At 42.4% G+C, this 26,761-nt stretch overlaps 1 protein-coding gene across 1 annotated transcript in view; it reads right to left on the bottom strand.

Annotated features, from left to right (window-relative positions):
- Positions 1-18,170, bottom strand: part of LOC311137064 (tetraspanin-9-like) — a gene marked incomplete at its 5' end in the record, with an annotated part of 327,548 nt that extends 309,378 nt beyond the window's left edge. Inside the window, one exon of the mRNA XM_084171388.1 lies at positions 17,880-18,170. The remainder of the gene's footprint in view (positions 1-17,879) is intronic.
- Between the last annotated feature and the right edge of the window lie 8,591 nt (positions 18,171-26,761).

The raw sequence follows: 26,761 nt of genomic DNA, 5'->3' as shown, positions 1-26,761 counted from the left end.
AGGTTAAGGTCCACATCCAAATGGCCATTGCAATGTATTTGAAGAAATCTTTACTATTTTCCCTTTTCAAAGAGGGACTGAAATGCTAAATTCGCTAAATGCTTTGGTCTGTCAGCAGCACCCTTAGTACCACACTGCCCCTCTGGTGGTTACCACTTCAAGCTAAGCAGGGTCGGGACAGCTTTGGATGAGAAATTAGCAGGACTGCTGCTGCAGGTGGTTTTGGAGGGCCCGTAGGGGGCACTCTTCCATCTGGATAAACAGTAGATCCCACTGCTGGAGTGCAGTGATGGGGAAACTGTGCTATGAGGAATGCTAACAGAGCAAGCTCACAGTTAAATAGTTCAATCTGTCATACAATCTCCTTCCTGTCATTTAATTAGGCTAACTGGAATTAATATTTTCTTTTCAAGGCACATTTCCTAGTCTTTATAATGTTATTAGTAAGGGAGAAGATAAAGAATCTAAATTGCTTTGCAAGAAAACGCATACAATAGCATCATGAAACAAAACAAATAGCTTATTTGCATGCAAATGAAGTGTCGGTTTAGGAAAACTTAAATAGTTTAACTGAAATATCTGAGGAGAACATGGCTTAATGGTTCATCTACTAAATCAACACACATCCAATCAGTGTTCTTGGTGTCCCGGCAGCCCAGTGAACTCTACCTCCTGTGTGTGAGGTCACTCATATGACAGAGCAGGGAGGAAGTGCTAGGTCAGGAATAAGAAGCCGCACTCTGTTTTTTCTAAGATAAACACAGTGTCACACAAAATATATTAGAGCTGGGAATAACACTGAAAGTAATAGCCGTGCACACACAAAAATCCATGCGCGCACGCATACACTCACAAGCGCGCAGACACACACACACACACACACACACAACATAACAGGAAAATGGAACAAGAGGATTCGCATACCAAATCGGATGTTTGAGTGGGTGTTATTGATACACTCTGGTGAAACCACTGGGAAGGACATTCAGTACATATATTTAAGGGTCATACAAGGACAACTATTTTAGGAGAAGCTAGGGGGCAAATCAGACGAACATCCACTTAATATGCCAAGAAAAGCACCGACATGACTGTATCTTTAGAGCACCATAATCAGTGCGTCCATTCGCTTCATATTGTGAATGTCAGTGAACCAGTAATTTGATTTGAGCTTGTGTTTAACTTGCAGTAACGCAATATAGGGGAATCAGAGTGAGATTGAAAGGCAAATGACCCATCACTAGCCACTCAGCTAATATTGGGGCAGACAGCAGGGGAAATAAGAGGCTTGGTTGTTGCTTCCAGATGCACTAATGACTGTACTAAAGTGGTGTCGAATATAGTTTACGTCAGAGAGAGCAGACCAGTCCATCTGGGCTCGTAAAATAAAAACACAAAAGTCAAAACCACTGAGGATTTTGCAAATCCAGGTGGCAGTGTGGAGTTGTGTTGTGGTAGATGCTAAGAGGAGTCACACAAGTCTAGAAGTCGAGAAAGAGAGAGAGAGCGAGAAGGTCCATGTTTACCAACATGTTTAATTTCCACAGTGTGGTAGAATAGCCAAGAAGCCCAGCCTTTCTTCTAGCTCACAAAGGTGCTTTTGATTATAGGCCTGGCGGTAGCTTGAGGGAGAGATGGCTGTGCCTTGCCAATGAGCTTCCCTTGTCTGCCATTAGTCACACTGGGGACAACACTCTGAGGTCCTTCACTTATATTAGCTACTACTTCACACTGGACAGGAGTTTTATGGTTTGACATCCCTGGTAGGCCTACTAAAAGCATTAGCTAGGCCAGTGGTTCCCAAACTGTGGTGCGTGCGAGAGGTTGGTATTACATTTTTTTTAAAGGAACTCAGTCCGGCTTTAAACGTACTCTTGAAAGTTGTAATAGTAGAATGCACAAAGTGCAATTTCGAAATTGAGTAATGCATCATAATTTCCTCTTGTCAAGTTAGTCATTGCATACCTTAGAGAGTTATTTATAACAACTAGCCCTTGTCAGCTAACCTTTTTTTATTTAGTTTTTTTAGCCCATAGATATTGTTGTAATTTTTTTGTCACTCATATCACATGAATACACATTAGACATGGCAAACTAGAATTAGACGTGGCGCGTGCGCGGGGCTGAGTGAAAAGGTTTGGGAACCACTGAGCTAGGCTACTAATTAACACTGGACAGAAATCAGACTCTGTGGCTTAGGGACAAGGTTACATATTGCCATAGGATACAGTGAGGGAAAAATGTATTTGATCCCCTGCTGATTTTGTACGTTTGCCCACTGACAAAGAAATGATCAGTCTATAATTTTAATGGTAGGTTTATTTGAACAGTGAGAGACCGAATAACAACAATAAAATCCAGAAAATGTCAAAAATGTTATAAATTGATTTGCATTTTAATGAGGGAAATAAGTATTTGACCCCTCTGCAAAACATGACTTAGTACTTGGTGGCAAAACCCTTGTTGGCAATCACAGAGGTCAGACGTTTCTTCTAGTTGGCCACCAGGTTTGCACACATCTCAGGAGGGATTTTGTCACACTCCTCTTTGCAGATCTTCTTCAAGTCATTAAGGTTTCGAGGCTGACGTTTGGCAACTCGAACCTTCAGCTCCCTCCACAGATTTTCTATGGGATTAAGATCTGGAGACTGGCTAGGCCACTCCAGGACCTTAATGTGCTTCTTCTTGAGCCACTCCTTTGTTGCCTTGGCCGTGTGTTTTGGGTCATTGTCATGCAGGAATACCCATCCACGACCCATTTTCAATGCCCTGGCTGAGGGAAGGAGGTTCTCACCCAAGATTTGACGGTACATGGCCCCGTCCATCGTCCCTTTGATGCGGTGAAGTTGTCCTGTCCCCTTAGCAGAAAAACACCCCCAAAGCATAATGTTTCCACCTCCATGTTTGACGGTGGGGATGGTGTTCTTGGGGTCATAGGCAGCATTCCTCCTCCTCCAAAAACGGCGAGTTGAGTTGATGCCAAAGAGCTCGATTTTGGTCTCATCTGACCACAACACTTTCACCCAGTTCTCCTCTGAATCATTCAGATGTTCATTGGCAAACTTCAGACGGGCATGTATAGGTGCTTTCTTGAGCAGGGGGACCTTGCGGGCGCTGCAGGATTTCAGTCCTTCACTGCGTAGTGTGTTACCAATTGTTTTCTTGGTGACTATGGTCCCAGCTGCCTTGAGATCATTGACAAGATCCTCCCGTGTAGTTCTGGGCTGATTCCTCACCGTTCTCATGATCATTGCAACTCCACAAGGTGAGATCTTGCATGGAGCCCCAGGCCGAGGGAGATTGACAGTTATTTTGTGTTTCTTCCATTTGCAAATAATCGCACCAACTGTTGTCACCTTCTCACCAAGCTGCTTGGCGATGGTCTTGTAGCCCATTCCAGCCTTGTGTAGGTCTACAATCTTGTCCCTGACATCCTTGGAGAGCTCTTTGGTCTTGGCCATGGTGGAGAGTTTGGAATCTGATTGATTGATTGCTTCTGTGGACAGGTGTCTTTTATACAGGTAACAAACTGAGATTAGGAGCACTCCCTTTAAGAGTGTGCTCCTAATCTCAGCTCGTTACCTGTATAAAAGACACCTGGGAGACAGAAATCTTTCTGATTTGAGAGGGGGTCAAATACTTATTTCCCTCATTAAAATGCAAATCAATTTATAACATTTTTGACATGCGTTTTTCTGGATTTTTTTGTTGTTATTATGTCTCTCACTGTTCAAATAAACCTACCATTAAAATTATAGACTGACCATTTCTTTGTCAGTGGGCAAATGTACAAAATCAGCAGGGGATCAAATACTTTTTTCGCCTCACTGTATTTCCTAGAAGTAGGTGTTTTTACTATATTATTCCCAAAGATACTTATAACTAACTCAAGATAGTTCATCTGTGTAGTTTTCAATGGGAGCAAATGAATCATAGTGGGCAGAACAAGCAAGAAGGTGTGCAGAGCCAAGCGAGATCCTATTGGCGCATTCTTGCCTGTATTTGAATATTTATGTTAGGGAACGCCTTCTCTGTGAAGTGCACATGTGCAATTACTCCATTTGCCCCTGCACTCCTTGTAAACAAAGCAAGTTTTGAAAAACTTTGTCAAAGGGTCACATCTACAAAACGTGCACTCTGTTTGTAACAGATTTTCGTTTTGGGAACGGAAAACTATATTGAGATCTGACTTTTTTAAATGAGAAAATCAGCTGGATGCCGGATCAGTTCCATCTCGCTCCATACTCTCCCACTGCCGGCCACTAGGCTTCCTCTCCTCACCATATTTGGTGGGGAGTGGAAATTCCAACCGGATGCTTCAGATTTATACATCTGGTGAAACATCGGTCTCCTTGTTCTATCTGTGTTATTACGCTGGTTGCTATTGTAATGGATAGTAATGAACAACACAATGATCTTCTACTTATTGTCTTTCACTGAATATTTTGTTTTGCGTTGCCACACTGTTGAGAAAATAGCTTGCAAATATGCATTTCATTGTACTGTGTACACCACGTGTATCCTGTGCATATAATAAACTTTGATTTTATCTTAGATGGGGGAACAGAGAGGGGTGAAATCCCAGCTAGAAAACACACTCTTTCCAGGATCTGACTGTTCCCTGCTCTGAGAGAGATTGGTTATGTTAACAACTCTGGAACAAGTGTAATTTCCCTGCTAGGCCTACTTGAGGCATTAGCTCGGCTACTAATTCACATTGGACAGGGGTCAGACTATGCTGGCTCAGGGAATAGATAAGCGTATTGCCAAAGGATTTTTCATACTCTTTAGGTGTTGTTACTGCAAATTAATATCATAAGGTCCTGTGATGTGGGGTACAAACGATTTCCTGAAACAACAATAAGACTGTTTCCTGCTCTAACAGAGAGACACAGAGAGGTCAGTGGTAGGAATGGTCAGGGAATAAGCAGTGAGCTCCTCTGTCTGGGATAAGTGATTGATGCTACAGACTAGCCTACAGACTACCCTATGAACATTAGGTAGGGACTAATTCATCTTGAGGTCAGAGCATGGATGAGAGCCTCCTGCAGTAATGTCCATTCATGTTCCTTCTGTAGCATGCTGTTGACACTGGTAGTCCCGTAATCACAAACATCCCGACTTCTCACTGGCTCACATGGGCTTCGTCTCTTCCAATGAGAAGCCTAAAGCCCTAAGGTTCCACTTTGTATTGTTAAGTTTCACCACAGCATGATGTCATTAACACTCAATAAAATATAATATTATGCTGAGCTACTTCTCAAAACGTATATTATTATAAACCTGTTTTATAGCCAGTTAAAATCTCACTTCATGATCAAGAGGATCTGAATACTGAAGCCTGTATGAAGGATCCACCCACACCTGGAACTATCGGTCCTCTAGAATAGACAAAACAGTGTGCCAAGTCATCAAACACAGGCTTATTAAAACGGTAATCAGCAAGCTGGCAGGCTATTGAAACATAAATATATTCCATATACAGTGGGGAAAAAAAGTATTTAGTCAGCCACCAATTGTGCAAGTTCTCCCACTTAAAAAGATGAGAGAGGCCTGTAATTTTCATCATAGGTACACGTCAACTATGACAGACAAAATTAGAAAAAAAAATCCAGAAAATCACATTGTAGGATTTTTTATGAATTTATTTGCAAATTATGGTGGAAAATAAGTATTTGGTCAATAACAAAAGTTTCTCAATACTTTGTTATATACCCTTTGTTGGCAATGACACAGGTCAAACGTTTTCTGTAAGTCTTCACAAGGTTTTCACACACTGTTGCTGGTATTTTGGCCCATTCCTCCATGCAGATCTCCTCTAGAGCAGTGATGTTTTGGGGCTGTCGCTGGGCAACACAGACTTTCAACTCCCTCCAAAGATTTTCTATGGGGTTGAGATCTGGAGACTGGCTAGGCCACTCCAGGACCTTGAAATGCTTCTTACGAAGCCACTCCTTCGTTGTCCGGGCGGTGTGTTTTGGATCATTGTCATGATGAAAGACCCAGCCACGTTTCATCTTCAATGCCCTTGCTGATGGAAGGAGGTTTTCACTCAAAATCTCACGATACATGGCCCCAGTCATTCTTTCCTTTACACGGATCAGTCGTCCTGGTCCCTTTGCAGAAAAACAGCCCCAAAGCATGATGTTTCCACCCCCATGCTTCACAGTGGGTATGGTGTTCTTTGGATGTAACTCAGCATTCTTTGTCCTCCAAACACGACGAGTTGAGTTTTTACCAAAAAGTTATATTTTGGTTTCATCTGACCATATGACATTCTCCCAATCCTCTTCTGGATCATCCAAATGCACTCTAGCAAACTTCAGACGGGCCTGGACATGTACTGGCTTAAGCAGGGGGACACGTCTGGCACTGCAGGATCCCTGGCGGCGTAGTGTGTTACTGATGGTAGGCTTTGTTACTTTGGTCCCAGCTCTCTGCAGGTCATTCACTAGGTCCCCCTGTGTGGTTCTGGGATTTTTGCTCACCGTTCTTGTGATCATTTTGACCCCACAGGGTGAGATCTTGCGTGGAGCCCCAGATCGAGGGAGATTATCAGTGGTCTTGTATGTCTTCCATTTCCTAATAATTGCTCCCACAGTTGATTTCTTCAAACCAAGCTGCTTACCTATTGCAGATTCAGTCTTCCCAGCCTGGTGCAGGTCTACAATTTTGTTTATGGTGTCCTTTGACAGCTCTTTGGTCTTGGCCATAGTGGAGTTTGGAGTGTGACTGTTTGAGGTTGTGGACAGGTGTCTTTTATACTAATAACAAGTTCAAACAGGTGCCATTAATACAGGTAATGAGTGGAGGACAGAGGAGCCTCTTAAAGAAGAAGTTACAGGTCTGTGAGAGCCAGAAATCTTGCTTGTTTGTAGGTGACCAAATACTTATTTTCCACCATAATTTGCAAATAAATTCATAAAAAATCCTACAATGTGATTTTCTGGAGAAAAAAAATCTAAATTTGTCTGTCATAGTTTACGTGTACCTATGATGAAAATTACAGGCCTCTCTCATCTTTTTAAGTGGGAGAACTTGCACAATTGGTGGCTGACTAAATACTTTTTTCCCCCACTGTAACACTCTTCAGATAATGAGAGAGAGGTTAAGTATGGATCATTCAAATTGAATTGCAACCCAATATGGCAAGGTTTAGACATTAATCCTATCAAATACTGAAATAATATTGACTAGTTATCTAAGGCTACACAAAGAAACTGCTCCCTCAAGCCTCTGCTAAATAAAGGTTCACTACTTAAACCCCGAAGCCTGCTCATCTTCCAAACTCTATTTGGGGTTTCACCTTACTCTCTCCCACTTCATCCCCGTCAGCCAGATTATTTTTAAGAAAACACTAGGACCAGACATCTCTTCAGTGGTACTGGAACAACATCGCCCAACCTATGCCTCAGATTGGTATGAGGCTTTCATTTACGACTAATTTTCTTCCTCCAAAGAGAAACTACCATTTCGATCATGATAAAGTTTACAAATCAAATCACATTTTATTTGTCACATGCTTCGTAAACAACAGGTGTAGACTAACAGTGAAATGCTTACTTACGGGCCCTTCCCAACAATGCAGAGAGAAAAATAGAAAAATAATAACACAATGAGTAAAGATAACTTGGCTATATACAGTGCATTTGGAAAGTATTCAGACCCATTGACTTTTTCCACATTTTATTACTTGACAGCCTTATTCTAAAATGGATGAATTGGTTTTTTCCCCTCAAACTACACACAATACCCCATAATGACAAAGCAAAAACTGGTTTTTAGAAAATGTTGCTCATTCATAAAAAAAAACTATATATCACATTTACATAAGTATTCAGACCCTTTACTCAGTACTTTGTTGAAGCACCTTTGGCAGCGATTACAGCATCAAGTCTTCTTGGGTATGACGCTACAAGCTTGGCACACGTATTTGGGGAGTTTCTCCTATTCTTCTCTGCAGATCCACTAAAGCTCTGTCAGGTTGGATGGGGAGCATCGCTGTACAGCTATTTTCAGGTCTCTCCAGAGATGTTAGATCGGGTTCAAGTCCGGGTGCTGGCTGGGCCACTCAGGGACATTCAGAGACTTGTCCCGAAGCCACTCCTGTGTTGTCTTGGCTGTGTGCTTAGGGTTGTTGTCCTGTTTGAAGGTGAACCTTCGCCCCAGTCTGAGGTCCTGAGGGCTCTGGATCTCTCTGTACTTTGCTCCGTTCATCTTTCCCTCGATCCTGACTAGTCTCCCAGTCTCTGCCGCTGAAAAACATCCTCACAGCATGATGCTGCCACCATCATGCTTCACCGTAAGGATGGTGCCAGGTTTCCTCCAGACGTGACGCTTGGCATTCAGGCCAAAGAGTTCAATCTTGGTTTCATCAAACCAGAGAATCTTGTTTCTCATGGTCTGAGAGTCTTTAGGTGACTTTTGGCAAACTCCAAGCGGACTGTCATGTGCCTTTTACTGAGGAGTGGCTTCCGCCTGGCCACTCTACCATAAAGGCCTGATTGGTGGAATGCTGCAGATATGGTTGTCCTTCTGGAAGGTTCTCCCATCTCCACAGAGGAACTCTAGAGCTCTGTCAGAGTGACCATCGGGTTCTTGGTCACCTCCCTGACCAAGGCCCTTCTCCCCCGATTGTTCAGTTTGGCCGGGCGGCCAGCTCTAGGAAGAGTCTTGACGGTTCAAACTTCTTCCATTTAAGAATGATGGAGGCCACTGTGTTCTTGGGGACATACAATGCTGCAGAAATGTTTTGGTAGCCTTCCCCAGATCTGTGCCTCAACACAATCCTGTCTCGGAGCGCTATGGACAATTCCTTAGACCTCATGGCTTGGTTTTTGCTCTAACATGCACTGTCAACTGTGGGACCTTATATAGACAGGTGTGTGCCTTTACAAATCATGTCCAATCAATTGAATTTACCACAGGTGGACTCCAATCAAGATGTAGAAACATCTCAAGGATGATCAATGGAAACAGGATGCACCAGAGCTCAATTTCGAGTCTCATAGCAAAGGGTCTGAATACTTATGTAAATAAGGTATTTATTGTTTTGTTTTTTTAGCAAAAAATTCTAAAAACCTGTTTTCGCTTTTTCACTATGGGGTATTGTGTGTAGATTGATGAGAATTTTAAACATTTTTTATCAATTTTAGAATAAGGCTTTAACGTAACAAAATGTGGAAAAGGTCAAGGGGTCTGAATACTTTCCGAATGCACTGTACATGGGGTACCAGTACAAAGTCGATGTGCAGGGGTTCGCACATATAGTGTAGGTAGGGATAAAGTGACTAGGCAACAGGATAGATAAGAAAGTAGCAGCAGAGTATGTGATGAGTCAAAAAAGTTATTGCAAAAAGGGTCAATGCAGATAGTTAAATAGTTAACCAATAGCTACCCGGACTAACTATTTAGCAGTCTTATGGCTAGAAGCTGTTCAGGGTCCTGTTGGTTCCAGACTTGGTGCATCGGTACCACTTGCAAAGCGGTAGCAGAGAGAACAGACTTGGGTGGCTGGAGTATTAGAAGAAAATGTGTGCCTTCCTCTAACACCACCTGGTATAGAGGTCCTGGATGGCAGGGAGCTCGGCCCCAGTGATGTACTGGGCCATACGCTCTACTCTCTGTAGCGCCTTGCGGTCAGATGCCAAGCTGTTGCCATACCAAGCGCTGATGCAGCCAGTCAAGATGCTCTCAAAAGTGCAGCTGTAGAACTTTTTGAGGATCTGAGGGCCCATGCCAAATTTTTTCAGCCTCCTGAGGCATTGTCGTACCTTCTTCACGACTTTGTTGGTGTGTGTGGACCATGATCATTTCTTAGTGATGTGGACACCAAGGAACTTGACACTCTCGACCCGCTCCACTACAGCCCAACTACAGCACACATACTGTAGCTGATAGGGATCTCAAATGTGTTGTCTAATCATCTGAGTTACAACCTCACCAGTGATTTATAGATAGGTGCCTTGTTAAACTCCCTTGTAAAAGTCCCTTTTTATCCAGCAGCAGCAGCTCTCATGTCAAATTTTGATTCAAACAGCCAGAGGCCGAGCCCAGATGATCTTGTCAACAACCCAGACAAAGGCAGTTGTCACCGGCTACATTCAGTCAGGAAATCCTCCCCCATTAGTCAACAAGCCGGACATTACCAATGCTGCGACATAGGGTTGCACTGAGAATGACTTATGGTAGAGTAATAGCCAGTCAAGGCTTTCTGAGTTCTGAGGAACTCTTACCTTTATAGGTAATAGGATATGTTATATCTGCCATCATCATGGTATGGCAACTGCTTGGCCTCCGACCGCAAGGCACTACAGAGGGTAGTGCGTACGGCCCAGTACATCACTGGGGCCAAGCTTCCTGCCATACAGGACCTCTATACCAGGCGGTGTCAGAGGAAGGCCCTCAAAATTGTCAAAGACTCCAGCCACCCTAGTCATAGACTGTTCTCTCTGCTACCGCACGGCAAGCGGTACCGGAGTGCCAAGTCTAGGTCCAAAAGACTTCTCAACAGCTTCTACCCCCAAGCCATAAGACTCCTGAACAGCTAATCATGGCTACCCGGACTATTTGCACTGCCCCCCCACCCCATCTTTTTACGTTGCTGCTACTCTGTTAATTATTTATGCATAGTCACTTTAACTCTACCCACATGTACATATTACTTCAACTACCTCAACTAGCCGGTGTCCCCGCACATTGACTCTGCACCGGTACCCCCCTGTATATATAGCCTCCCTACTGTTATTTTATTTGACTTCTGCTCTGTTTTTCCTCAACACTTTTTTGTTGTTTTATTCTACTTTTTTATTTAAAATAAATGCACTGTTGGTTAAGGGCTGTAAGTAAGCATTTCACTGTAATGGCTGCACTTGTTGTATTCGGCGCATGTGGCCAATAAAATTTGATTTGATTTGATCTACCAAAATATACTGAGCTAAATAACAATTCTGAGCCGATAAGTAAGATATGAACACGGCTCAGTCTGAGCAGGACACAGCTTGCCTTCCCATTTACAATACTGTATCATTGTTCGATAGTACCTGTAAAAGCCTTGACGAAGCAGAAATAATCTGAGCTACTTGCGTGGGATGTTTTGGCAGTCACACCAGAACAACACTTCTGAAACTCTTTAACCAAACTCACTATGTAAACAAGATGCCATTAACCGCAAGGGTACCGAGCTAAAGGCTCCCTGTCATTTTATAGCAAGTGCAACACAACAGGATTCACGCAGAGATTTTAACAGAAATATGTCTTAAAAATGAGAGCGTCGCTGCAGCAGCAAACTAAGCATGCAGAATACCCGGCTCCAAAATAGACACGACTAGTAAACAGCAGCGTGAGGTCACTCAAATAGGCATGTAAAATATTGGCACAGAATGTGCTCGCAGTGTATGTATAGCAGGAGGACGCATCCGAAAAGCTTTTCAGAAATGCGCACTTCAGCACAGAAAAACATGGAGAGAATTTCACTGTCTGCCAGTAACACTCGCACTTGACTCTTTTCCCCCTTACTAGCTCTGACTTTGCTGATAGCTACTTTATTGAGGAAAAATGTACTTACTATGACTGTGATATATGGTTGTCCCACCTAGCTATCTTAAGATGAATGCACTAACTGTAAGTCGCTCTGGATAAGAGCGTCTGCTAAATGACTAAAATATCAAATGTAAATGCCAGCCTGAGATGAGCAGTCTGAAAAGTATGTGTGTGATCTGAACTGTTCTGTTTGTGAGCCAGCCAGGGACAGATGTACAGTCAGAGTCTGACCCCCTGGACCGATCCAGCAAGGGATGTCTCAAATAGACACAGGCCATGCCTTGTTCCAGTTTGTGATTGGCCCTGAGCTGTAGCCACAGAGGGTACAGAATGGCACTGAGACTTAGAGAGGTCAAAGGGAGAAAAAAATGTTGATGTATTAGCAACACAGGCTCGCCTATTGAGGCCCAGTGGCATGGGATCTGCCCAGTGCTGTTCAGCCTGTCCAAGATAAAGGGAACTTTCATGAAGGGGCAGCGGAAATGGGCTCTAGCTGGTCACCATGATGAGTGAATAGGACAGAGGGGAAATAAACATAGTTGGGACTGCTGCTGTTGTTTGTCTAAAACTGCTGTAGCGAATTAACCAGCGTATCTGAGAAGAAATTATATGAGCTGCATGGAGTATGATTGTTCATTCCAAATAGTAATGGAGAAGGATTGCTGTGGAAAGCACGGTGCCCTTTGAAGGCAGTTTTATATTGCCTTCATTATGAAAACCGAGCCCAATGAAGGGCTCAAAACAATGAAAAGCAGCTGGGAGTTCTGGAGTGTAGTCATTTGTCTTTGGGTGTGGCAATGGTATTCATTCTTACTGGGCCTTCCTTGTAAGGGATTATAGAAGATATCCATATGATGTATGAGGTTTAGGGTATGTAGCAAAGAACACATCCATCCTCACATGTTGTCTACCTATTCACTCCTCTGAGAAGGACATAAAACAGGAAATTGACATATTTCTCCTCAGTTACAGGTCTAAGAGGTCACTGACCCTGGGTCACCACGAGAGCAGAAAGAGTTTGAGGAATGTGGGGTCAACTGCAAAGGATTCAAAGCATAAGACTTAACACGGTTAAATTAATCCGCTCTGCCAGTGCAAGGATATGAACAAGAGCTAGACAGGCCGTGTGAAAAGGAAGAGAGAAAAGCAAAAACAGTCACCCGTAAATCATTATCTGTATTTAGAAAAGGTCATAGTTGGGATGTCCCAAGGATACCGTTTAGGCTTTTCTATTTAGAAAAGGCATACTCTCACTTCTGCATTGGGAGTAAGGATTTGATTTGTTTGTGTTTTCTCAACACTTTCCTCTGAAGGGTGAAGAATCAGAATTTACAGCAAAATGTATCAATGAAGACTGATAAATGAGAAAATGTCTAAACAAAATCCTGATGGGATGTTGGTACAAGCTTGACAGACAGAGTATATTGAGTGGTCAGCCACAAGGGCCTACAAGTGAGCCATTCATTGTGCTTCAAAGCATGTAAAGTGCAATGCACAATGCGCCTAACATCTGGAGAATGCATTGCAGGAATGAGATGCACCACAAAAGTCGCCCAGTTTCACTCATGGCTCAGCTTTAAGAGCTCAATAAACAACGAGGCCAACTATGAAAATAAAGGTCAAAGCTAGAAATGTGGACATTGACAATGGAGAGCTAGTGCTATTGAGGAAACATGTCAGCTTGGAGTATCTTCCTGTCAGATCCAGGACAATGGACAATGCAAGAAACGCCATTACACCTTTTTTTGATGCTTCTGAAATTGTAGGACTGTGTCAAGTTTGACAAAAAAACACAATTTACCATGATTTCTGTGTTAACACTAGAACCGCCATAGGCCAACGGCCACTGACGTTTGATATTGTAAATTTAAAAAAGCTGCCAAAAAAATTAATGTCCTGCTCCTTCCCCTAAATGTTTGCATTTTACACTGCTCATTTGTCAGAATTTTTCAATCACAAAAACAGAAAAGTATTTAGAGCCTTTTTACCAGTTTTTTACACACCTATTCCCAACTTAACCCGCCAAGACAATGTGCTGTAGGACATTGGTACCCAGCCAGGCGCTAATGTGTCTCTCTCTCCTCTGAATGAATGATAAATGGATGAATGGGTGATAACTGTGCGCTTTACTTCACAATTACATTTAAATTAGGCCTAACTGAATGATAAGGGGGGTGAATAGGTTGATTTAATGTAGGAAGACAATAGTGTTTGTGTTATGCCTATTTATCAGCAGCAAATAATTTGACCGCGCACCATGTGGGTTGATACCATTCTCTTTTACGATTTACTTAGTAAAAATAAGCAGTTATCGGACTGTTTAATTTACTATAACTCTATTACTAATCAAATGTATTGTAAAGGAAATAAACATGCTACATGTTGCAGTAGGCCTTTAGAATAATGCAAAACATATCATTGACTCTATCCAGCGAAGCAAATGATGCCAGTCCACTGAATTAATGACAAATGGATGGAATGGGCAATAATTGAGCAAGTTACTACACAATCAAATTTAAATGAGGCCTAACTGAATGATAAGGGTGAAGAGGTTGATTTAGATTAGAACAACAATAGTGTAATGATGAGTTTGTGTTATGCCTATTTGTCAGCGTTGGCACTCATGTTAATAATTTGACCGCGCACCTTGCAGGTTGATACCATTCTCTTTGACATTTTACTTTGTAAAAATAAGCTGTTACAGGACTGTTTTATTTACTGTAACTCGATTACTAATCGAATGTATTATAAGGGAAACAAAAACATGCTATGGGTTGCAGTAGGCCTTTAGAATAATGCAAAACATATCCTTGACTCTATCCAAGTTGATAAGCGGGAAACAAACGATGCCAGTCAGCCTGCACAGCCGTCCCATCAAAACTACACCTAAACTACACCAAAACGAATTGAACACGTAATAAGAGTTAGCCTATAGACAAGATTAAAATGACAATAATCTAATGAGTGACAATATTAGGCCTATCAGTTCTCAAATTGTACATGAAGAGATGGGCACATCTTGTAATTGACAGATGCAGGGAAAGGAGCATCGCTTTATCAAATGCAGGTAAAACATTTAGATTTCTATATAGTATCTGAAAGAGCATATTCTACAGTTTCTATGACACTTACCTTTGTCAAATAACTCAAAAAATTCAAGAGGTGCAGCTCTATTTCCAAATTTCACTTTTTCCAAGAATATCTGTGCTGTCCATGCATTCAGCACATGACCACTCGCATGGCAGCATTGCTCTGGCTACTAAGCAAAAACTAGTAACATAATACAATTAAATTGCCAGGTCGCAGTTGTAAATGAGAACTTTTTCTCAACTAGCTTACCTGGTTAAATAAAGGTGCAAAAAAAAAATTTGCTATTCTGTTGTCAATGGATGAATGGGTGATATAAACCAGATATAAACGGATAATTGTGCATGTGACTTCAGTTACGTTTTGGTTATGTCAAAACCAAGTACTTGCTCAATGGCTTTCCATATCTGGGGAAAGATGAAACCTGGCCAGCGGGTGAGCGACTGTCTGAAATTGTTGTTTTGAGACTTGTGGAGCCTTACATGGGCAAAGGCAGAAATGTGACCATGGACAACTTCTTTACATCAATTTCCCTGGCAGACAAGTTGATTGCAAAGAAGACTAGCCTACTCGGAACAGTGAACAAACAAAGGCGGGAGCTGCCCCCCTCTCCACAAAACAACATACCGGCTGAGCTGTACTTCACGTCAGTGATGGAGATTGGTAAAGCAACACTCAACGTGTACAGATGTAAAATAAATATGCATCCTCAGCACCATGCATCCCACTGTTGCCATTGGCTATGACCATAAGAAGAAACCAGAGCACCGATACGTTTTATCTATAATTTCTCTTCATAATTTCTCTTCATATGAAAAGGATTGAAAACGATTTGCCAGTAGATTGTCGACTTGACTCATGATGTACTGCTAGCTTGCTAGCTAAGATTTTGAAAGTATGATGTTGACATGATCTGTCCAATCAAAGCTATGGTACATATAATGTGATTTGACATCATTTTATCTGTGGCCAATGACCTTGTTCCTTCTTAGATGGGCACTTCTAATGTAACTCTATGGCAGCACCCAAGGGGCTTGAATTGTTGAGCTCTCTCCGTAGATTTTGCGGTGACGTAGTGTCCCCATGAGTGACAGAACACTGAGCCAATCACGGCACAACTAGAGAACATTACCAACCCCTACACTTCGTATTTTCCACTAGCTGCCCCACCACCACAAAAAGCACTGAGCTAGGCTGAAACACCTGCATTTTGGAGCTGCCTTACTCAAGAAAGCAAAAAAGAGACCATTTTTTGTATGCGGCTTCATTAACTCAATGACAAAAAAAAACACAAATTACATTGTTTGCAAACTGATAGGTGACACGCATTAATGCCAAAATAACATGCTCTGCCACACCTGCCCTGAATGACAGGTCGCCACTGATCATTACACAGGTGCCCCTTGTGCTGGGGACAATTAAAGGCCACTCTAAAAGTTTGTCACAAAACACAATCCCTCAGATGTCTCAAGTTTTGAGGGAGCGTGCAATTGGCATGCTGACTGCAGGAATGTCCACCAGAGCTGTTGCCAGAGAATTGAATGTTTATTTCTCTACCATAAGCCACCTCGTTTTAGAGAATTTGGCAGTACGTCCAACCGCCCTCACAACCGCAGACCACGTGCCCAGGACCTCCACATCCGGCTTCTTCACCTTGTGGATCGTCTGAGACCAGCCACCCGGACAGGTGATGAAACTGAGGAGTATTTATGTCTGTAATAAAGCCCTTTTGTGGGGAAAAAAATCATTCTGATTGGCTGGGCCTGGCTCCACAGTTGGTTGACCTGGCTCCCAAGTGGGTGGGCGCCCCTGCCCAGTCATGTGATATCCATAGAGGAGGGCCTAATTTATTTATTTCAATTGACTGATTTCCTTATATGAACTGTAACTCAGTAAAATCGTTGTAATTGTTGCATGTTGCATTTATATTTTTGTTCAGTAGATATGGAGCCACCCCAAATTTGGCCCCTGGGGGGCATTGCAGCCACTATAAGTAAAAATGTACGCTAAAATGTAAATACCTATTTAGCTTCCTGCCAATGTCTCTATAACAAGTCGAGATTATCATCTTTCAGATGCATTTGGAAATGAGTTGATAGCCCATAGCGTTCCAAAGTTAAATCTAAAAGTCTATATATCGTCTATATCAGTGGCCATTTTATGTCGTACTGGTATGTCAGATTAGCTCAATTGCCAATTTCTCAGCCTCTGAGTATCACAGAAACACAGCAGGTTGAATGATTAACAGACAAATGTTCAAAACAAGCGGCTATGGATGAAATGTATAAAAAATGTTGAAAACATGAAAAACATACGATAACGTGTATTTTGAAACGTCAAATGACTATAAATGTGTGATTCTTTTTTAAATATGCTTCTTTTGGGGAATGTAAACCATTTACTTGTGTTACAAATGGTTAAAGGTCCAATGCAGCTGTGAGGAATGCTCTCACTGTCATATCTTGGTCTGAAAAGCCATTGATACAGATGTGATAATATTGTTATAAGCACATAAACAGGTTTTATCGTTGCTTCAGACACAGCCTTTGCAACACAGAGACAGACCATCACTATCGCACTCAAGCTACTCTGCCAGTAATCGCGGCAATTGTTCGACAAGGTATGCTTCTCACATACTAGATCAGCACTAGACGCCTCTCAGCTGTTCCTCCTCAAAGTGCTCTGAATTTATGTTTTGATTCGTCACATTCTTTAAGTCTGTGCATGAGAGAGCCATAACCCCTATGCATTCCTTTCGTTTTAGGAATAATGCATGCAGCAATCAGCTGCCATCTTTTATGCTCACTAGTAGGATAATCACACGTGAAAACGATCTGTCGAAAAGTTAATAATTGATGTTATCGGCAGTGATTATTTTGTTTGTTCAGACCTTTATATAGGCTACATTTGATTTGATATTACTTTAGTAGGCTATAGTGACTATAGTTACATGTAACACATTAATCGCATGTAACTAACATCATGTGAAGGAGACTACATTTCTAAACATTAAGCAACTAGCCTACAACGTTGTCATATTCTAACAAATTATAGGCTACATGTGTGCTCTCTCTCTATGAAGGCCAACCAGCGAAGGACAGTCTGGTAAAATCAACTGCAGAGCAAAACAAAGCTACCAGCAAAGTTTGTAAAGTTATTTAACTGGCAAGAAATAGCCATTAATTGACTCAAAACAGTACTGTAGCCTAAATTACTACAATATAATGTAGACTTTTAATATGCGGTCTTACCTGTCGAGAATCACCTTACAAGTTACTTTCTGGTTAACTGTCTGACTTGTATCAGCGCAGAGCAAGTCCAGAAAAAAAGCAATGCCTTGGAAATTCCAAGCAAATAATAAAGTTTTAATTCGGTCTTCTACAGCGAGATATTACTGTTAACTAATGTGTTCCAGCTTTGTGCCTCCAAGGTGCCCAGGCTGTTTGGCGAAGGTGTAAATCGGGACTTTCTGTATTTCTGAGACGTTAGTCCCACTACCTAACCTATGGTGATGATGGCCATGGATTTATCCCGTTGGATACGGAAATTGAGCACGCTGGAAAACAGTAGAGAAGCTTATTTCTGCCGCGTTCCTATACTAGTCGGGTCTAGGACACTCGGAAATGTCCGACTTGCTGATTCGTTGAACGCGGCACGTGTATAACTACAACCAGTTAGGAACTTGGATATTTCCCAATATCCTACTTCCGACTAGCACCTGAACGCCGCATGACTACAGGGACGTCTATTTGGGAATTCGATTTTTGGAGGAACGGAACCGCTATTCCATAACTGAACCGTTTATTTTTAACAATCCTCGTTTCTGCCATATGCTATACAGTGGGATTTATGAATGAAAGGATCCTGTAAAGTGAATTTCTGACAGATGAGTCTTGAGAGTTGAGTCTTAGGGAATTTAAGTATTATTAAACAATGGATTATTCCTGTCAAATAACATCGGTGATTTATCGGTGTTTTGTCACAAGCAACATCAGTAGGCTATAGGTAAACCCAATACCTAAACCCCAATGAAGGCCTAATGCTAATTCGTTTTGCCATACTTTTTATTGCTGTAGGCTTATATGTTATTACTAATATGCTACTACTAGGCTACTTGATACATAAATAAACATGCAATTGACTTCCATTTAGGCTTATGACATGAAGATATAATACAATACTTGCTTTATTTGCACATTTACACCAACCTGGTCTCAAAGCATTTTGTATTATTCTGTATGTAAATCCGAGACAACACATTTAGTATGATATATTGCTTTTCGTATGGTATGTCTTCATTTGTGGATGTCCATCACCCATTTCAAATCTAATCAAATCGAATTTTAATTGCCACATGCGCCAAATACAACAGGTGTAGAGCTTACAGTGAAAAGCTTACTTACAAGCCCTTAACCAACAATGCAGTTTTAAGAAAAATAAGTGTCAAGTAAAAAATAGATAAATAAAAAAACAAATAACTAAAGAGCAACAGTAAAATAAAATAACAGTAGGGAGGCTATATACAGGGGGTACCGGTACAGAGTCAATTGAGGTAATACAGGGGCTTGCGTATAGCATACCCCCCAACCCCCCAAAAAAATCAATACTTTGTAGAGCCACCTTTTGCAGCAATTACAGCTGCAAGTCTCTTGGGGTATGTCTATAAGCTTGGCACATCTAGCCACTGGGATTTTTGCTCATTCTTCAAGGCAAAACTGCTCCAGCTCCTTCAAGTTGGATGGGTTCTGCTGGTGTACAGCAATCTTTAAGTCATACCACAGATTCTCAATTGGATTGAGGTCTGGGCTTTGACTACACCATTCCAGGACATTTAAATGTTTCCACTTAAACCACTTGAGTGTTGCTTTAGCAGTATGCTTAGGGTCATTGTCCTGCTGGAAGGTGAACCTCCGTCCCAGTCTCAAACCTCCCTGACCAAGGCCTTTCTCACCCAATTGCTCAGTTTGGCCGGGCAGCCAGCTCTAGGAAGATAATTGGTGGTTCCAATCTTCTTCCATTTAAGATGATGGAGGCCACTGTGTTCTTGGGGACCTTCAATGCTGCAGAAATGGTTTGGTACCCTTCCCCAGATCTGTGCCTCGACACAATCCTGTCTCGGAGCTCTACAGACAATTCCTTCGACCTCATGGCTTGGTTTTTGCTCTGACATGCACTGTCAACGGTGGGACCTTATATAGAAAAACATCCCCACAGCATGATGCTGCCACCACCATGCTTCACTGTGGGGATGGTGTTCTCGGGTTTGATGAGAGGTGTTGGGTTTGAGCCAGACATAACGTTTTCCTTGATGGCCAAAAAGCTCAATTTTAGTTTCATCTGACCAGAGTACCTTCTTCCATATGTTTGGGGAGTCTCCCACATTGCATTTGGCGAACACCAAAACGTGTTTGCTTATTATTTTCTTGAAGCAATGGCTTTTTTTCTGGCCTCTCTTCCGTAAAGCCCACCTCTGTGGAGTGTACGGCTTAAAGTGGTCCTATGGACAGATACTCCAATCTCTGCTGTGGAGCTTTGCAGCTCCTTCAGGGTTATCTTTGGTCTCTTTGTTGCCTCTCTGATTAATGCCCTCCTTGCCTGGTCCGTGAGTTTTGGTGGGCGGCCATCTCTTCGCAGGCTTGTTGTGGTGCCATATTCTTTCAATTTTTTAATAATGGATTTAATGGTGCTCCGTGGGATGTTCAAAGTTTCTGATATTTTTTTATAACCCAACTCTGGTCTGTGCTTCTCCACAACTTTATCCCTGACCTGTTTGGAGAGCTCCTTGGTCTTCAGGTTGCCGCTTGCTTGGGGGTGTCCCTTGCTTAGTGGTGTTGCAGACTATGGGGCCTTTCAGAATAGGTTTATATATACTGAGATCATGTGACTGATCATGTGGACTTTATTTAACTAATTATGTGACTTCTGAAGGTAATTGGTTGCACCAGATCTTAATTAGGGGCTTCATAGCAAAGGGGGTGAATACATATGCACGCACCACTTTTCCGTTATTTATTTTTTAGAATTTTTTGAAACAAGTTATTTTTTAGTTAAAGTGACTATGCATAGATAATAAACAGAGAGTAGCAGCAGCATAAAAGAGGGGGTGGGGGGTGGTGGACAATGCAAATAGTCTGGGTAGCCATGATTAGCTGTTCAGGAGTCTTATCGCTTGGGGTAGAAGCTATTAAGAAGCCATTTTGACCTAGACTTGGTGCTCCGGTATCGCTTGCCATGCGGTAGCAGAGAGAGCAGTCTATGACTAGGATGGCTGGAGTCTTTGACCATTTTTATGGCCTTCCTCTGACACCGCCTGGTATAGAAGTCCTGGATGGCAGGAAGCTTGGCCCCAGTGATGTACTGGGCCGTACGCACTACCCTCTGTAGTGCCTTGCGGTCGGAGGCCGAGCAGTTGCCATACCAGGCGGTGATGCAACCAATCAGGATGCTCTCGATGGTGCAGCTGTATAACTTTTTGAGGATCTGAGGACCCATGCCAAATCTTTTCAGTCTCCTGAGGGGGAATAGGCTTTGTCGTGCCCTCTTCACGACTGTCTTGGTGTGTTTGGACCATGATAGTTTGTTGTTGATTTGGACACCAAGGAACTTGAAGCTCTCAACCTGCTCCACTACAGCCCCGTCGATGAGAATGGGGGCGTGCTCAGTCCTCTTTTTTTCCTGTACATTTTAGATTTTAGTCATTTAGCAGACGCTCTTATCCAGAGTGACTTACAGTTAGTGAGTGCATACATTTTTCATACTGGCACCCTGTGGGAAACGAACCCACAACCCTGGCATTGCAGGCGCCATGCTCTACCAACTGAGCTACAGGGGACCTGTAGTCCACAATCATCTCCTTTGTCTTGATCACGTTGAGGGAGAGGTTGTTATCCTGGCACCACATGGCCAGGTCTCTGACCTCCTCCCTATGGGCTGTCTCATCGTTGTCGGTGATCAGGCCTACCACTGTTGTCATTGGCAAACTTAATTACGGTGTTAGAGTCGTGCCTGGCCATGCAGTCATGGGTGAACAGGGAGTACAGGAGGGGACTGAGCACGCACCCCTGAGGGGTCCCCGTGTTGAGGATCAGCGTGGCAGATGTGTTGTTACCTACCCTTACCACCTGGGGGCGGCCCGTCAGGAAGTCCAGGACCCAGTTCCAGAGGGAGGTGTTTAGTCCCAGTGTCCTTAGCTTAGCGATGAGCTTTGAGGGCACTATGGTGTTGAACGCTGAGCTGTAGTCAATGAAAAGCGTAGGTGTTCCTCTTGTCCAGGTGGGATAGGGCAGTGTGGAGTGCAATAGAGATTGCATAATCTGTGGATCTGTTGGGGCAGTATGCAAATTGGAATTGGTCTAGGGTTTCTGGGATAATTTTGTTGATGTGAGCCAAAGCCCTTCATGGCTACAGACATGAGTGCTACGGATCAGTAGTCATTTAGGTAGGTTATCTTAGTGTTCTTGGGCACAGAGACTTTGGTGGTCTTCTTGAAACACGTTGTTATTACAGACTCAGTCAGGGACATGTTGAAAATGTCAGTGAAGACACTTGCCAGTTGGTCAGTGCATGCTCGGAGTACACGTCCTGGTAATTCGTCTGGCCCTGCGGCCTTGTGAATGTTGACTTGCTTAAAAGTGTTACTCACATCGGCTACGGAGAGCGTGATCACATAATCATCCGGAACAGCTGATGCTCTCATGCATGCTTCAGTGTTGCTTGCCTCGAAGCGAGCATAGAAGTGATTTAGCTCGTCTGGTAGGCTTGTGTCACTGGACTGCTCGCGGCTGTGCTTCCCTTTGTAGTCTGTAATAGTTTGCAAGCCTTGCTACATCCGACGAGCATCGGAGCCGGTGTAGTACGATTCAATCTTAGTCCTGTATTGACTCTTTGCCTGTTTGATGGTTCATCAGAGGGCATAGCAGGATTTCTTATAAGCATCCGGGTTAGAGTCCCACTACTTGAAAGCGGCAGCTCTACCCTTTAGTTCAGTACGGATGTTGCCTGTAATCCATGGCTTCTGGTTGGGGTATGTACGTACGGTCACTGTGGGGATGACGTCATCGATGCACTTATTGATGAAGCCAGTGACTGATGTGGTGTACTCCTCAATGCCATCGGAAGAATCCCGGAACATATTCCAGTTTGTGCTAGCAAAACAGTTCTGTAGCTTAGCATCTGCGTCATCTGACCACTTCCTTATTAACCGAGTCACTGGTGCTTCCTGCTTTTGTTTTTGCTAATAAGCAGGAATCAGGAAGATATAATTATTGTCAGATTTGCCAAATGGAGGGCGAGGAAGAGCTTGGTGTGTGGAGTAAAGGTGATCTAGAGTTGTCTTTCCTCTGGTTGCACATTTAACATGCTGGTAGAAATTAGGTAGAACAGATTTACGTTTTCCTGCATTAAAGCCTCCATCCACTAGGAGCGCTGCCTCTGGATGAGCGTTTTCCCGTTTACTTATGGCCTTATACAGCTCATTGAGTGCAATCTCAGTGCCAGCATCGGTTTGTGGTGGTAAATAGACAGCTACGAAAAATATAGATGAAAACTCTCTTGGTAAATAGTGTGGTCTACAGCTTATCATGAGATACTCTATCTCTGGCGAGCAAAACCTCGAGACTTCCTTAATATTCGATTTTTGTGCACCAGCTGTTGTTTACAAATATACACAGACCGCCTCCCCTTGTCTTACCGGAGTCAGCCATTCTATTCTGCCGATGTAGCGTATATTCCGCCAGCTGTATGTTATCCATGTCATCGTTCATCCACGACTCTTTGAAACATAAGATATTACAGTTTTTAATGTCCCTTTGGAAGGATATCCTTGATCTTAGGTCGTCCATTTTGTTTTACAATGATTGTACGTTGGCTAATAGGACTGATGGAAGAGGCAGATTACTCGCTCGCCGTCGGATCCTTACAAGGCACCCCGACCTACGTCCACGATATCTCCGTCTCTTTCTCATGCGAATGACGGGGATTTGGGCCTCGTCAGGTGTCTGTAGATATCCTTCGCTTCCGACTCATTGAAGAAAACATTTTTGTCCAATACGAGGTGAGTAATCGCTGTCCTGATATCCAGAGGCTCTTTTTGGTCATAAGTGACTGTAGCAGAAACAGTACAGAATAAATTACAAATAATGCAAAAAAACACACACAATAGCACAATTGGTTAGGGGGCCGTAAAACGGCAGCCATCTCCTCCGGCGCCATTCTCAAGGAAGCACATTGTATGATATTTCGTATGATATGTTACGTATTTCAATTTGTAATATATGTTACAAATTTGCAAAATGTACAATATGTTACGATTTTTCTAAATGTACAATATGTTACGAAGTTGCAAACGTATGATAGGTTACAAATTCTAGCTAGGTCGCAAACATTAGCTAGCTCGCTAACGTTAGCTAGGCTAGTGGTTAGGGTTAAGTTTAGGAGTTAGGTTAAAGGGTTAAGGTTAGGGTAGGGAAAGGGGAAGGGTTAGCTAACATGCTAAGTAGTTGCAAAGTAGTTAAAATATTGTAATTAGTTGAAATGTTTTTAATTAGCTAAAATGCTAAAGTTGTCTGTAATGAGATTCGAACTCGCAACCTTTGGGACATTCATGTTTTTCTTTGTTGGGACCCGTGGTCCGTATTAAACCCCGTTCTGGGTCCAGATCCAGACCGCGGCCCGCCTAAGTATGGCTAGTTTAGCCAATGTCCAAGCCCTTCCTATGGGAGGGCACTGTGGGGAAAACTGCTCAGATTGATATGACACACACCATTGACTAACATCACATTATATTATAAAGATTTACTAAATGGATTTTGACAGACTTATATTGTTGCTTATCTGTCTCACTATGACATCATGTACCTAGACATTCCCAAGGAGCATGTAACACATCCTATATGTCCACTTTCCTTGTGAGACAGTAACCGAGGCTGGGTTTGTCCTGCTGCCAAGCCTCACAGTCCAGGCTTCGCTGTAAGACGACACACATGGCTTTGTAACAAAGGAAGCAATACGGATCTACATGTCTGTTACCACTTTCTCTTTGGTCAATTACGTTCTTCAATGAAGTGTGTTACCGTCTGGCCTTGTTGTTGGCTGACATGGTGTTGCTACTAGTAACACCATTGTCATCAGCGTGAAAATCAAATCCACCATGTGAAACAGCAATTTCCTTATGTTTACTTAGCAGTTGCTATTCGCATGCCCTACTTTACCCGTGAGTTTCTAAATAGAATTATCCCTTGTTAGTTTTTCTTTCAAAATTACCAAGTGAAAGCAAACTGACAAAGTGGGAAAAGTGAGATCGATCAACCTGTGCAGAGACTGTGGACTATCCTCTGTCATAATACAGTGTGTTATCGAGACAAATCTAAAAAGCATAACCATTAAACAACACATGGATGGAACCATTTGAGTGGAAATCAGTCTCCATTTCTTTAAAAACAATGTCAAATGACAATTCACTTAAAACCTCTTCGTGGAGCCTCCACCAACTGTAACTGCAGGAGCTAACAGCTTTCATTCAGACAGTAAAATTAAGACAAAGACGGGTACTTAGGTTCAGATGCTGACAGAAAAGAATATACTGTAAATGTAGAGTCCCACTAAATAAACACTGAGTATACAAAAGATTAAAGACACCTGCTCTTTCCATGACATAGACAGACTGACCAGGTGAATCCAGGTGAAAGCTATGATCCCGTATTGATGTAACTTGTTAAATCCACTTCAATCAGTGTAGATAAAGGGGAGGAGACAGGTTAAAGAATGATTTTCAAGCCTTAAGACAATTGAGACATGGATTGTGTATGTGTGCCATTCAGAGGGGGATGTATTCTTAGTGTAGTATTTAGTACTGTAGTGAAGCTTATTGTAGTGGAAGGACCATAACTGGTGGCCACTGGCATAGAAGTGAATTACAATATACAGTGGCGTTCTGTGGAAATCCTCCATGCAAAACGGGAGTCTCCCTCCCTGCTTCTCTACTCCTGATTTACTGTAAATCATGCCAGGCTTTTTTCTGCCGCTGTATGGGCCCATTTGAATGCAGAAGTGATTGCTTTACAACACTACATTATCCCACTACATCTTTTCTGCTATGAGTTGGAAGTCACTATGACTGAAATGCATTCCCAACCAGGATATGACAAGGGATTTCTGTGATTCAGAATGAATGAGTATCAAAGCATATGAGGCTGTAACAGTAAAGATTAATCAAGATTGTCATTGAGGCATAACACTAACATATCTAAAAATGCATCTACCTGCATGAATGAGCACATACAGTGAACATATTTTGTTACAGTATATGCCATGTTGATTTGAAAATAAATGGGGAGAAAAAAATTATATATTCACAGTATGTGCTCTGTGAAAAGCTTACAGGAGTGATGATGAGAGGTGTACATACTATATTTGTATACTATATATTTTTTCATCATAGTTAGAATCTATGATAGGCCAACATGTGACTGAAGAGGTAGAATAAGACCTCACTGTCACAAGTAAAAGGGCATTATCATAATTTTCACAATTTCACAGTATTATTCCAACCTCATAGTGTGTAAATACAGTGGGGAAAAAAGTATTTAGTCAGCCACCAATTGTGCAAGTTCTCCCACTTAAAAAGATGAGAGAGGCCTGTAATTTTCATCATAGGTACACGTCAACTATGACAGACAAAATGAGGAAAAAAAATCCAGAAAATCACATTGTAGGATTTTTTATGAATTTATTTGCAAATTATGGTGGAAAATAAGTATTTGGTCAATATCAAAAGTTTCTCAATACTTTGTTATATACCCTTTGTTGGCAATGACACAGGTCAAACGTTTTCTATAAGTCTTCACAAGGTTTTCACACACTTGTTGCTGTTATTTTGGCCCATTCCTCCATGCAGATCTCCTCTAGAGCAGTGATGTTTTGGGGCTGTCGCTGGGCAACACGGACTTTCAACTCCCTCCAAAGATTTTCTATGGGGTTGAGATCTGGAGACTGGCTAGGCCACTCCAGGATCTTGAAATGGTTCTTACGAAGCCACGCCTTCGTTGCCCGGGCGGTGTGTTTGGGATCATTGTCATGCTGAAAGACCCAGCCACGTTTCATCTTCAATGCCCTTGCTGATGGAAGGAGGTTTTCA

The sequence above is a fragment of the Coregonus lavaretus genome (genome assembly GCF_964263955.1).
Source record: "Coregonus lavaretus genome assembly, chromosome: 11".
Lineage (NCBI taxonomy): Eukaryota > Metazoa > Chordata > Actinopteri > Salmoniformes > Salmonidae > Coregonus > Coregonus lavaretus.
Note: the sequence above shows the minus strand (reverse complement) of the source record. Positions and strands in the feature narration are given on the sequence as shown.